The 11923-nt window shown below is 38.6% G+C and overlaps 1 protein-coding gene across 1 annotated transcript in view; it reads left to right on the top strand.

The window, feature by feature from the left end:
- The first annotated feature begins 4133 nt into the window (after positions 1-4133).
- The window catches only part of dyrk1b (dual-specificity tyrosine-(Y)-phosphorylation regulated kinase 1B), a 42533-nt gene continuing 34743 nt past the window's right edge, over positions 4134-11923 (top strand). Inside the window, exon 1 of the mRNA XM_055211010.2 lies at positions 4134-4893. The gene's annotated coding sequence lies outside the window, so the exon portion shown is untranslated. The remainder of the gene's footprint in view (positions 4894-11923) is intronic.

Below are 11923 nucleotides of genomic sequence, written 5' to 3'. Positions count from 1 at the left end.
AACTTTCACCTTGTGTAAATTTGATGACGAACTTCCTGCATGTTTAATTGTTAGTATATTAGATTAATCAATATCTAATTTACATAAATGTTTCCGTTTCATATATTTCTCGCTAGATAATGCAGTTATTGGGTTTTAGGGTACCTGAATGAATAAAACTGAATTTAAGGCCCACTAAAGTGCCTTGGAATGTGCAGCATTCATGGAGCCCCTCAAGAGTTCCCGGAAGTCACTGTCAGGCCCATAGAGCTGCAGCAGAAAAGACTGCATGTGATGAAAGTTTTATTAGAAAACGATTTATATCTTAGCTTTACATGTTAATCAAATCACTTTGTTTATCAATGCATTTGTAGTGGATTATGTCTCATTAAATTTATACATTTAGGGGATGTTAGAAAAAACGGGTCAGGCTACCCTGCTGAAAAAACAATAAAACCATTAAAGAAAATTCTAATGGTTTCCATTAAAATACCAATAAGAATCATTAGCTTTTACCATTAAAACCACTACACTGTAGTGTGTTTTGGGCCATATTCCATTAGAACCAATAAAATTCCCAATAAAACCAATAGAATTTCTGTGATGGTGTATATTGTTTTTTTAGCAGGGTAGGACATGCAAGGAAGCAACACAAAACAAACCACAAACAGTCACAAGATATATACACAGCACAGTAAATTAATAAACATTATACGCTAACATACTTCTACACAGTGTGATGCATTTTAAAGTTAAACATGTTAATAAGGCACATACCAGTAGCTGACAATATTAATTTTCCCATATTGGTGGATTTTATTTGTCAAAAAACATTGATGATGGAACTACATAAAAATACTTTGTGATATATAAATATTGTCATTTCTTGACTATTAATGAAGAATAATCACAGCTCTTTGCCTTTAGCTCAATGTATTTCAATGGTTCACTATGTGTTTCCTGGGGTCTCATTTATAAAGCGTGCATATGCAAAAAAAGGGGCTGGAAATGTGTGTACGCCAGTTCCCACGCAAGGTTGTGATCTATAAAAAACAAACTGGACGGGAGAATGGGCTTGAAGGGTGGGATCTGAGGATGATTCATGTACGCCAGGTGTAAACGGTGTTCAAAACGTTTTGAGCTCGTCCACTTTCGACCACTTTCAAGTACATCCAGATGTAGTAGAAACCACTTTCGATCGGATCACTTTGGAGTTTACCATCTGTGATCTGTGATTTATAAAGGGAACATTGTTTTACAAGTCTTATTATTTTTGACATATGCTATTTTTTGCTTTTGTGCGTACGTAGACTTTTAGTATGGATCCTACGCACAGTTTTATAAATGAGACCCCAGGAACTAACTTAAGTCTCCATAAATCACATAATGGCCGAGCTTTTTGGATTTCCATTGTCAGAACTTTCTACCTAAAGGGCTCTAAGTCTAGCAAAGACATAAACCTCATTCACACAGCACTTTGGTCACAGAAAATTTCCGTAAAATTGGCAAACAGGACTCTATGTGAACAACAAACACGTCCCGTACATGTTCCGGGATTGCTCACATACACGAAAAGCATTGTGTGTGAACAAGATGCAGAAACAATTGCCGTAAGGGTGTGCCATAGTGAGGCAACCAAAAATTATGGTTCAGCTCTTTGACCAGTGGGGGCCGATGACTTCTTTTTTTTGAGGGCGCACGATGTTTGTCACAACATCCTGTGTGGTTCGTAATTTCAAATATATGTTCGGCGCATCAAGTGAACCTATGTGCATCACGTGTCTTGTCAAAGGAGTGCCTGCTGCAGACGCGTCTAAAAGGTTTATGATAAAAGAGACACTCGCGTTTGCCAGATACTCGCATAATCTCATGTGTAATCTGAGTTTACTTTTAAGGGAGTGTCTTGCGTGTATTTTGTGAACGTGAGCGTCTCTTTTATCATAAACGGTTTTGACGCGTGTGCAGCAGGCACTTATTTTGACAAAACGCATGATGCACATGGTTAACATGATGCAACAAACACACATTTTTAAAACACGAGCAACACACATGACACTCTGAACACATATTTTAAATTTGAGCCCCTAGTCATGAGCCGCCACTGTCTTTGACACAGGGATTTAAACACAGATTCAACAACATTCACGATGAGAAATGTCGGCAAACTGGACTGAAGCAGAGATCAGGGAGCTCGTCACTATTTGCGCTGAAGCTGAGAACATTTATCAGCATGACAGAACAACACATCACATGCTCTTTATGATCTTGCCATACACAAAAATGCACGTGCGTGGTTTCTTCGAATAAGAAATCACAGATAATTAGTAAACTTCAGACGGTGTGGAAAACAGGACTTTAAATACGTCACGTGTCTTTACGGTATGTGTGTAAACGCATTGGCAGAGTGAATGAACCAAAAATCAAATTATCCTGGACAAATCCTGGACACATTTTCTGTGCATTTTCCATAATCTCTGTTTGAAAAGGACTATACTGTAACAAGAGGGCGGAAGGCTTTAGCATCTAAATAGCATTTGATTGGACAGGACATTTGATGAGAAGCTAAAAATGTTGGGTGATGTCATAAAAAAGCGCATGTGCCAAACTGTAGGTTTTGAATGCTTATATCATCTGTATAAGAACCGTATCGGTGTTTTGGACCATACTAGTACATATTTATTTTTAAGCCTAACGTATACTAAAAGGTAAAAATGTTAATTTTAATTTCATGGGGGCTTTAAGTTGAAAGTTGTGAATCCCACATCCTTGCTATGAGAAACAGAGGTGTGAAGGTTAAGCCTTTATAGTCTTCAACACCTTGTGTGGTGTGAATGTACTATGAGGGTAAAAGGTGAACTTTTTATATTATACCCAGACCTGGAACAAAAAAGAATTTACATGATAATCAAAGGGGTTGCATATCTGATATTGAGATTCCAAAAGTCACAAGCTTCATTATGACATGAAAATATTTAATACTTTGAAATGTATTATAGTAAACTAAAGTATTTTGTATTATTAACTAGAGAACTGATAAACTTAGTTAACACTGCAGTTCACTTTTATTCAGTATTCAGAAACAATCTAGATGTTGATTAACTTACAGTAACTACAAAAGTATACCTTTATGTGGGATGTTTGAAGGAATAGTTCACCCAAAAATGAAATTTTTGTCATCATTTACTCACTCTTATGTTGTTACAAACCTTTATAAATTTCTTTGTTCTGATGAACACAAAGCAGGATATTTTAAGAAATGTTTGTAACCAAACAATTCGTGGACCCTATTTAGTTTCATAGTATTATTGTTTCCTACTATTGAAGTGAAAGAGGTGCACAAACGGTTTAGTTACAAACTTTCCTCAAAATATCTTCCTTCGTCTTAATCAGAAGAAAGAAATGTAGCATGTTTGTAACAACATGAGAGTAAATGATCACAGAACTTTCATTTTGGAGTAACCTATCCCTTTAATCTAACTATATAATAATTGATTAACAGGAACAACACCAAAAAATGACCCTACAAATTCAATGTTATTTGGTGAAAATCATAAAAATGAATATCATACGATAACATGCAACAAAACAACATATGACTTCTATAAGCGAATCTGAAAATACAGATTTATAGTTAATAAAACGTTGTTTGCTACCATACATCCATTGTTTTGTGATTATACGTATTTTAAAGTCACATTTAGGTAACTTAGTTGAATCCATGCACACTTATGAAAAAGTACAATACACAATTCTTTACATATGAAACTTATTGTGGTTAATTGTTACAACATCGCCTTGCATTAAATACATTTTAAAAATGTAAAGCAAAATTAAACTCAAAGTGTTCTTATTTATTATTAGGCTATAACTATTTGGTCGCAGATTAGCTCAACTAGATGCGGCACAGCTCCTCGACATTGTTCGTTTGACTTGCCTTCAAGCAAGTTAAGATTTTATAATAGCCTATAAGCAAAACATTTACTTTGCTGTAAGTTTGTTTTAATTGTTGTCCCTCAAAAGTATCATTTTCTCCCCTACACAGGCAAATGCAGAGGCAAATCACGCTAACAGCCGCTGGGTGCAGTCCGTTGTCAGGTTTGTTTAGGCGGCCATTTTGTGAACACTGCATACACCGAAGCGAGCGGGAGGGAGCGCGCTTTGCTGTGTGTGAACGCGCTTTACCGTGCAGACCCTCTCTGAGCGACAAGCAGCCGCGGAGCCGATCCGAGATTAACGGGCAGTGAGGGGGGGTCCCTGGCGAATGCACATCGCTAATTGTAGCGGTGCGACGGAGAAATCCCAATTTTTAGTTCGTCCGTTTTCTTTCTTTTTTAAATTTCTTTCATTTAATCACTCTTCTCACCCCTCCACCCCTCGCCGCCGCTGCTGCTGCTGCAACACGAACGCGAACGAGCCGCTACTACACTGCCGCTACTGGGCGATGTGAACGCGGTTAGCCTGAGCGCTAGCCACCGAGACCCGCACACCTCCACCGCTACTACTGAACGCATCGCGGTTTTACCGAAAAAGAAGAGGGAGACACCACGTCAAGCCGGAATATCGCGGAGTATCGAGAGGTGGCTGTCACGGTTGCATGTACTGCTCATCGAACTGGCGGTTAGCCGCGCCGGGGGTTTGAAGACGCTTGTGCTGCGACCATATTCAGGACTGTGCTTTCGGGGGACTGTTGAAGAAAACGACAAATGTGTTGAAGAAGGATTGTAGACGATACCCGAGCGTCTTTTTTTGGGAGGCGATCCTAGCAACCCGTCCGTCCGAAGGGGTGGCGGTTCGGGGGGAGGGGGTCGTTTTGCCGGTCTTTCGGTCCGCCCCGGTACCTGTGTGGCGGAGGTTCGGACAGTAAAGGGGGAATACTGGTAATGGCTGCTCCGGGAAGCTGGAAACCAAGCTGAGGTAAGAGGACAGAGGGTTTCTCAAAACATAAAAATCACATTTGGGCCGGCTAATAAATGGATTGCTGGATACGATCCGTTTTAAAGCGACTGTGGATAGATGCTCTCATATGGTTCCCTCCTTATTCATGTCAAGCGTTAAGTAACCAAAGCGAAGATGCCGTATGCACAGGCCGGGGCTTTGGGCACGGGAACGGGGAGGGAGTGTGTCATATTCGGCTTGTTACTTCATGCAATCTGGGTCAGATGCAAAAGACCACTGGCAGCCAGGTATTTAAACGGTATCCTCTTGTGCCATCCAGAGCATCAGCTCATTTCACGGCAGTCAGTGGATGTGATTTGGATTTATGAAAATCTAAAATCATGCAAAAGGTTTTCCCTAATCTGACATGAACATCGTTTAGATTTTATGTATTGAAAATGGGCACATAAATTGGCCATCAGTCAAACCCATTGCATGACATTTTTGGTTGCTGGCGTTTGCAACCATGCACCCATGAACATGTTCGATTATGGATTATGAGACCTTCAATGCATCTTTCGATTATTGTTTTTCATTACTCAGATTGATGAGTCAGGTTTGCCCATCACGTTTGTTTTAGACACCCAGTCGTCATTTAATGGTTGTTAAAAAAAATCCCACAGCATCAGTTCGGCCACAATTACATTAATGCAAAACTGCGGTGTTGCATGGGATGCAAATCCTGTGAACATAATGTCTGTAAGCTATCGAAATTTGCTTGCTTTTCACCGCATTGGTTAATATATTTACTGTTTTTGACCTAAAATGTTCATCTCGGTTAAGAAACGGACATATTTTGTTCATAAAATTGCGACTTTGTAAAATCAAGGCTCTCTATGTAAGGTGACGTTACATTTTTTTCTTAATGGTCATACGTGCTTGATCGTTTTGTGAAGGGGATATAGGGCCGATTCTCATTTCTTTTCACCTATAGAATAAATTTGGATATTGCACATTTACTCAGGTCTCAATTTAGCCCAATGTGTGTCGTAAAGCTTTGGATATATCTGGCTATGCCTACACCCTTCATCTCCATAGCGGTTTCTGTAAGGATTCTGCTGTGGTGCTGAAGTAGCAATGCCGGTTCAAAATGGACACACTTCTTCTTCTTCTTCTTTTGCATGTTGCCATCTCGATCAGCCTTTTTACTGCATCATTAGATATTGTCACTTTTGAGGATGATTTATGGATGAGGATGAGGCTATTGCCACAATGTTGGGTAGGATTCTTGCTTTTGCGACAGATTATGTAGATTTTTCAGAACAATAATGGGTGGAAACATTTGGATTGTAGGTGAAAGCTTGGGGTTATAAAACCACTTGGTCATTCTTTCCTTTTCTTTACATTCACAATACTAAAAATGCTTATTTGAGGATAATCTACATGAACTAAAAATCTAGTTGGTTGCTATGTAGGAGACATTGTGTTTAAAAATCTAACCCTTGTATTTTCCTTTTTTTTTAATTACCTAAACTTTTAGTTTTCTCAATGCATTTTTAAACACCTAATCAACTTTTTACCATATTTAACTGGTTTATTTTTGTGTAACGCTCTGTTTTTTCGGGAGGAGATGTTTCTTTTGGTGTCTGTGGCAGAGTGACACAGAACTGTGAATAGACTAACTAACTTCATTGTACGAAATCTGTAAACGTATTGTGGTGTTATATTAAAGGGGCTTTTTTGCCGGGAAGTGTTTCATATTGACGCCTTGTTTCACTGGTCCACTTAAAGCGATGGTCATTGCATGATGCTACATTAGGACGTTCTGTGAGCAAAGAAACACTTGCTCTGTAACTTTTTAACTGTTTGAGTGCAGCAGATACATTAAGGATTCAATGGAAGTCCAAGACAAGTTTGGCCACGTTTTTCTAAAAAAAAAAGGCAGATTTAAGACACAGTGTTGCATTTAATATGCATCACAGAAACACCCTGAAAAGTTGCTTTTGGATAGGTAACAGTGCTCTTGTTGCCCCATAATAGCCATTACTGTCTTATCCTACAGCTGACAAACTGAACTGGGATAGACACAAGCTTGTCAGTCATTTCAGAGACCACCTGAGGCAGTATTACCCATTCATCTCACAACACACTCTTAAATTTGATAGCTGAGAGAGGACACGCACACGTACAAGTGCATAGTTTCTATACTGTCTCTCACTTTTTGCATGCCAATTTCTTTGATGAACGGCATACGTTACGTTGGAATTAAGTAAGAGTAGAAGACAGTTGATCAGATGAGAAACTTTGATCCCCATAAATAAACGCTGCTGCTTTCTCCATAGCCCACCTCCCTATGCACCCATTGCACTGTTTCTGTCTGTCTATCCCTGTGTGACTTTGCCCTTACTGTCAGGACAAATCCCTGGCTTCTCCCATCAGATGGCATATAGCCTAATACATCGATTTGGATGTGGCTCTTAACAAGCTTTTCCTCCAAAGCATGGCCCATGCATGATAAAGAGACAAAAGTATGTATTCCACTTGCAGATGTTCCTCTTAAAGTGTACTGTAATTGTTTGCAGATCTTTAAATTTCATTAATCTCATCCTATTCTATGAAAAACACAATCTTGTCCGTGTCAAGGTTTTGCATTGACAAGAAGTAAATTCTTTTGAGGAGATCCACGGCAACATAATTCACTTACGTTTTAAACCGAGGCTTTACAAGGAAACTGCATCAGGAAATAGGGCTGCATTTTCAACCTCCATCTTAAACGTTAATTGCTTTGTGTTGTAAACGTAGTTACCATTCCTCTCCAATGCCAAACCTTAGTCTTTTGCAGTACATGATAAAAATTCCTTTAGAAGTAAGACTTTCCCAATTAGTCGGATCATCTGGAATATGCTTTTGTTACTGATATCATTCAAGACTTACGGTACATTCACACGAGACGAAAGCGTTAACGCTTTACGGAAAGCTTGTCTGAAGCGTGACCAACAGCCAGTCACAGTGGCCGCAACACATGCTCCAGTCTTCTGTAAACGTATTTGGCTGGCTCTGCCTTGGTTATTTGCATAAGGCGATCTGATTGGCTGACGCATTGGCGCTTAAAAAGTTGAGAAATGTTCAACTTCTGTTGTGAGCAAATGCAGTGACGCGGCGCCGACGGATCCACAATTCAGTTCGGCAACGCATGACGTCACCCATTAAAAGTGAATGGGAAGCGTTAACGCTTACGCCCCGTGTGAATGTACCGCCACTGAAGCGGCACCGACGGATCCACAATTTGGTTCGGCAACGCATGACGTCACCCATTAAAAGTGAATGGGAAGCGTAAATGCTTACGCCCCGTGTGAATGTACCATAAGACTCCAAAGTTGTCCTTTTAATTCATTTAAATTTGTGAATAATGACTGTAATACATTGCACGACCACAGATATGGTGGCCCTGTGTGGATCTCCTGCGTGAACACGAGCCGACGTCCATTCGAGAGCACCCTGGGCTTCATGGGCAGCTCCCAGTTTCCTTCCTTAAGCTGTTGCTGCCTGTCCCGTCCTAATGTAGTTTTCTTCCAGCTTCCAGTGGCTCATAAATTGGTAATGTAGAGCTCACAGTGGCTTTCGTAGATGCTTGACAGCCACGGTAGATACCTAGGGTATGAAAGTGGCAAGTAGCTGTACATTTGTCACTGATGGACCCAAGAAGAGATAGAAAGTTTGGTACTTTGAAAGCACAGACAGATGCTCTTAGAGAAATCACTCAGGACATCTCTTGTATCCGGACCATTTGAACGTATAATCTATTTAGCAAAAATATGGATCATGTTTTCTCAGCCTGGCCTCTGTAAATAGTGTAAGTTGAGAAATGGACACTTTGTGTTCCCCGTAGGTAGAGTTTTAGTCTCGTACTTCCCTGTTTCTTCACTTTTTTTGATTGACCACTGCATATCAAGCATTAGCCTGCTATAGATAAGGTATAACTCTTAGCAGCAGTAATGTGTGTATGTGTGAGTCATTCTGGTGTAGTCCCCACCTCTACATGCTGCAGTCTTGGTCAGTTTTGTGAGCTGTAATTTCTTTAGCAATGCACTTTAGATGATGTGGTGTTTAAGTTGAGGTGTTCAGAAAGCTACAGAGGTAAGCTGCCAGTAGCGCTAGCTACAAAAAGCCTCGGTATTTCTGTTATTCGTATATACTTGAGTGGAAAAAACACGTAAGTGTGAAATCAAATCATGTATATAAGACCCAGGTTATCATATAGATTTGTGGGTTGGACTTTTTTTCCTAGGTTAAGAAGCAAAGAACTGGAACACCCTAGCAACTGGATAGCAACATGCTAGAAACTCATAGACCACCTATGGACGTCTATCTTGCACAGGGGAGCACCACTCAAATTTTTGCAATAGAAGGCATTGTGAGACTTGACATTTCTGACCACATATGGGTGATTCTCACGAAATCCAGATGTAGAAGAGTCAGAATTTTTAAAAAGCCCTTGAAGCCAATTTTTTTGCACATATAAGATTAAGGTCTGAACTTACTATAAGCATTATTTTTAGATGATTTGAAAAATATTTCCTATAGAATATTTACATTTTTTAGATTATCATTATCAAAATGATCATTACCGCAACATATTACATTGAATATGCATTTACAAACTCATGTTTCTGTAATGAGAATTTAAAAGTTGTCTAGGTACTATGACAAACAAAATTTCAACTTCTTACCTGGTAGCCATCTTGAGTGTCACAGTCAATTATGTCCCTTCCAACTATTTTTTAAAATGTTAGTTCATTGAGGGCTTAAACAATGATTGAAAATTGTTGCGGAGGATGAGAAAATTGATCTTAAACACATTTATATTCATTATTATTGTCTCGACATTTACCAATGATCACCAAATACCACGTTTCTTAACTGTAAATGTTTATAGTATAACATGCACTGAAGCTTTGTATTATTGTTATTTTTTTAATTATAAATATTTGTCAAAGATCCCAAATCCAGTCATGGACACTTTGTGGTAATGAAAATTTGGAAAAAACAACAAAATTGGTTTGTATGATGTCATTTTAAATCATGTGCAAAACAGTACACAAAGAGATGTTTGTTCTGTATGCTTCTTATTTTGATACTCTTACTTTGCATTTACTTTTTTAATCAAAATGTTTCATTACATCTCATAAGTCTAATTTCGCGAGATTCACCCATATGCAGGTCTCATATGCCATTTTTTTAAAGAAAGGCAGGCCATCTGTGAATATCCAATAGCAGAAAGTTAGACTGCGTACATTCGCGTGACGCATGTATGTGTTGAATCAGTATTAAGTCACATATATCTGTTTTAGCATCCTCTGTGCATCTATAAGAAGGACTGTCTTCTGCACGGTGATCTTTTTCCCTCTCAGCATCCCTGCGTTTCTGACCTGCTTAATGCAGCTCTGAGATGGAGAGAAAGTGAGGCTGAATGGGTCTGAACGTATAGACAAGTGATTCTGGAAGATGGTAAAGGTATCCGGAAGAAGAGTAAACTTTGAGAGAAAGGCTCTCCATACATGAAAGTTCTACTCAGTCTAGAGACAAAAATGAAAGGTGTAGAGATGGATGTGTATGTGTGTCAGAGAGAGAGAGAGAAAGAGAGTCGTTGGTGAAGTTAGATAGGATAAAGATGTTATGAGCTGCTCCTAAAATAGACTTTCTTCGTCATTTTGGTAATCTTTTTCCATCCCTTGCAAATCCCTTCACCATTAGAGAATAGACATGCCCACAACATTTCAAAGGGAACATTTTACAAGACTTTTTTAAGATGTCAAATAAATCTTTGGTGTCCCCGGAGTACGTATGTGAAGTTGTAGCTCACAATACCATATTGATCATTTATTATAGCATGTTAAAATTGCCACTTGGTAGGTGTAAGCAAAAATGTAGTGCAGATTAAGCGGTGGTATTATCCCTTTCTGACATCACAAGGGGAGCGAAATTTCAATTACCTATTTTTTTCACATGCTTGGAAGAGAATGGTTTACCAAAACTAAGTTATACAAAAAAATTATTTATTCAATTTACTCAATTTTTTAAAGGTAAGTGGTTGCAATCCATTTATTTAAGCTACATTTAAACAAAAAATAGAAGAAAAAAGTAAAAACTTTTGTTTAAATGTAGCTTAAATAAATTGATTGCAACTACTTACCTTAAAAAATTGAGTAAATTGAATTAATCATTTTTTTTCCAGTGTACTAGGTTGATCTTTTTCACATTTTCTAGGTTGATAGAAGCACTGGGGACCCCATTATAGCACTTAAACATGGAAAAAGTCAGATTTTCATGATATGTTCCCTTTAAAGTAATTTGTAAGTTCTTTAAAAAAGACAATTTTTGTTGTACTGTTTGCTAAAACTAAGTAGGCTGCTTAATATCAATGTGCACTTGAAATATGTATATTTGAATCATTCAACTACTGTAAATATTATACATGTTTACCATGTTTTGGGGAAGTTTTTGGTAGTCGAAAGTTTTTGTGACCATAAATGTTGGAAAGATTCGAACCAGCATCTTTTGCTTGAGCATCATAACTCAACATATTGGGAGCTTTAACTTCCTTAACTTAATTACAAGGCTTTTTGTTTATAGTACTAAGTTATGTCAATGACAGAGGCGAGTAGGTAATACAGAATGCATTTACATTTTCACCTTGTTTGGAGAACAGACACACTACTGATAATGACAGACTGGCCTTTATAAACAAACCAATTAAAAGTGTTTAACTTGTTCTCTAATTTTGTGATTAGTTTTATAAGTCTCACTTTATCGTTCCCTCTCATGCATCAGTTCTGAGCAGCACCCGGGCTTGCATATGTTGAATATGGGATGTATTTACATGGCTCATATCGATACAGTGATGGGAGGGCGGTACAGGGCAGAGCAGTCTAGGATCCTCATCAGGGACATTGCTGGGTCACTCTCTCTTCAAAGGGAGATGAAAGTGGGTCAGGACTGGGGGAAGAGATGAGAGGAAAAGGAAAGAAATCAGGAGCAACATGAGAATATGCCACACAGTTTTATTTTA

The sequence above is a fragment of the Misgurnus anguillicaudatus genome, chromosome 10 (assembly GCF_027580225.2).
Source record: "Misgurnus anguillicaudatus chromosome 10, ASM2758022v2, whole genome shotgun sequence".
NCBI classification, from domain to species: domain Eukaryota; kingdom Metazoa; phylum Chordata; class Actinopteri; order Cypriniformes; family Cobitidae; genus Misgurnus; species Misgurnus anguillicaudatus.
Note: the sequence above shows the minus strand (reverse complement) of the source record. Positions and strands in the feature narration are given on the sequence as shown.